Source organism: Malus sylvestris, chromosome 8 (genome assembly GCF_916048215.2).
Source record: "Malus sylvestris chromosome 8, drMalSylv7.2, whole genome shotgun sequence".
NCBI lineage: Eukaryota > Viridiplantae > Streptophyta > Magnoliopsida > Rosales > Rosaceae > Malus > Malus sylvestris.
This window is the reverse complement of record NC_062267.1, coordinates 15610739-15613915: the sequence shown is the minus strand read 5'-3', so window position 1 is coordinate 15613915 and position 3177 is coordinate 15610739.

The following is a 3177-nucleotide window of genomic DNA, read 5'->3' as shown; positions in this document are numbered from 1 at the left end:
AGTGAGGATGTTCATAAGACTGAATTCATGACTCGTTATGGTCATTTCAAGTTGGGATGCCATTCGGAGTGACGAATGCACCTGCTACTTTTATGAGTTTGATAAAGGAAGTATTCCAATAATATCTAGACCGGTTTGTTATTGTTTGCCATTGACGAGATTGATAAGATTAGAGCGGAGCATGCTAGATATTTTAAATTGGTGTTGAAAAGATAGAGGGAACGTCGATGTATGCTAAGTTTAGCAAATGCTAATGTTGAATAAATCAAGTGACATTTTTGAGACATGTTATATCTACTTAAGGTATTCAAGTGGATTCTAAAAAGGGTAGCAGCTATTGAGAATTTGGAACAATTACGAATCGTGTCTGAGGTTCAGAGTTTTCTTGGATTAGCAGGATATTATCGATAGTTCGTCCGAGATTTTTCAATCATTGCTTTGCCCTTGGCGAGATTGATGAGAAAAGAGGTTAAGTTGAGTGGGATGAAAAAAAAATAAAAAATTTGAGTAAAGCTCAGCAAGTAAAGTATTTCCTGACTCATACATCTTTTTTCGCACTCCTAGACGATAGTGGTAATTATGTGGTCTATAGTGATACTCTTTGGATGTTCTTGGATGCGTGTTGATGCAACATGGTAAGATGATTGCCTATGCTTCGCGGCCATTAAGACCTCATGAGATGGATTACCGTACTTGTGATTTGGAATTTGCGGCTATCATTCTTGCTTTGAAGTTATGGAGACATTATATTATTAGTGAGAAATGCAAGATTTTTTATGAATCATAAGAGTCTCCAATATATGTTTATGCGGATGGATCTTAATCTTAGGCAACGAAGGTGGATTGAGTTGCTTAGTGATTATGATTGCTCGACTAGGGTAGTCGAGCTAATGTTGTGGCTGATGCATTTAGTAGGAAGGCTCTGAAGGAAATTTTGTGAAAAACATGTTCATTTGAGCAACATCTATGGCATGCAATTAACAATTAAAGGCGGAAGCATGCTTGTATGCACTCAAAACAAAACATTACCCATGAAATTCAAAGCCTAGTAGAAGGGTGAACCAAGACTCAACTCAAAACAAAGTGAGTTGAGAAACTTTATACCTTTGTTGATTCCTCTTTGCATAAGCAAAGGCTAATCACCCAAGGAGAGGGCCTTCATTCTTGCTTCTTAGATCCATGGATTTCTTGGATGAGGATGGTTGAAAGGATTCTCCAAGTTCTCAAAGTTGAGAACCTCTAATTTTCCACACCAAGGAGGGACATGAAGAAGAGATGAGTGACCTTGGAGGAGGAAAGATTGCTAGCTAATCTCCTCCAAGGGGTGGGCCTGCTAGAGAGAAAGGGAGAGACATGTTCTCTCCAATTTTCTCCAAAAGAAACCCTAAGGATGAAATGGCTATAAAGTTGCCTTTATACCATATCACAATGGAGTGGCAAACTTGCAATTAAGCCAAGTTCACTACCCCTCTCTATATGGCCGGTTTTCCCAAGCCTTTGGGCTGTTTTGGGCTTCTTGAATTTTGTTTGTTAAGTTGTCATACAACTTAAGCTAATGGGCTTGACGATTCAAAGCCCAATTTGGGCTTTAAGGCCCAAAAATAACTCAAGGTTTAAAACGAACTTATTTGTTTGATTAATTAACATATTAATTAATTCTTGCCATAAACAATTAAACCATTTAATTGTCCTTACTCATCTCCGTTGTTTCTTCAATCTCTACCTTACTTGGTGTACGATCCATTAGATTCCTTTTAGCGAGGCAGTGGGCGATTAGAACTCTTTCAAATCGATTGTGAATTGAAACTTACTTTCAATTCTCCCTTTAGTGATTATACACGTTTAGGGCTTCCACAAACCATGAGTGACACCTAGCACTATGTCATGGTTACCCAAGCTAATCAGAAGAGGTGGAGAACCTATTCAGTTTAGGATTACAATGCAATACGGTATTTCTCTAATACAATACTCTTGACCACATTGTTTGGTTTGATAGTTTATTCATGTCTTCTATCCAATGTGATTCGCTTACTTATATGATTACCTTGAATGTGATTTGGAACGACTTCCTAAATCTCATTCATACTCTGGCCAGAGATTCTTAATCATATCATAGAGTATTCTCCCTCAAACGGTTTGAAGGTTAGAGATCCCTTGTTGTGCATTCATTTGCCTCCATGGCTAAGTGGCTTAACCCCAACTATGTCGTGGACACCCTCTGATGGAGTGACTTTGACATAGTCAAATATCAAAGACCTAACCACAAGACAACTATGATGCCTCAGGTCAAAAGACTACTTTGCATTATCCCAACCATGAGTTCTTATGTGACATGAGTATGAGAACTCCTTGTTGATCGTGTTCAGTGGACTCATTCTCTATTGAGCACCTACATGCTTGTCTTGGTGTCAGTCACACCAATGACTCGAGACTAGTCACTCTCTCTAAGAGAAGACATAGCACGTACTGATCTTAACGGACTGTCAATGCCCAATTGGCAATCCTATGATCAGGAACGTTTAGGATATTTATACAAAAGAGAATGGTCTCATGAATCTAACTTGTTTAAACTACATTCTCCTAATTACATATTCCTTGGACTTATCGTTTAAGCATATAACATTTATATGAGACGGCTTAAAACAATAATCTTTGCCTTTGATATTAAATTAGATTAGTTTAACATGTGAAATGTCCGTAAAGTATCATCATATGATTGGTTTTAGGGCACATTTCCAACAATCTCCCACTTGCACTAGAGCCAATCAGCTTGGTCATCAGTGATGATACGTCTTCTGTAGTCATTTCAAAAATGGCTAAGTAGTAGGCCTAGACAATGGATATCTATATGTTATCCATAGAAGCAACCTTGAGAATAACGATGTCACCATTATACATGATTCTTAATCAAGTGGTTTAGTCTCTCATTTGAGTTCGGATCATGATGAAACCTTGATTCCTTGGCTTGAGCTATCGCCCCATTAGTGTCGTAGTGTCGGTACAGTAGAGACACTTTCTGGTTGGAACCGAATAGAGAGTTCATGAATGAACTTTCTCATCCAAACAACATTGTTGTAAGCTTCTATATGGCAATATATTTTGCATTCACAATGGAACACACTAAAGTCATTACTTTTAATGTTTCCATCCAAATATCTCTTTAGTCATAATAAAGAG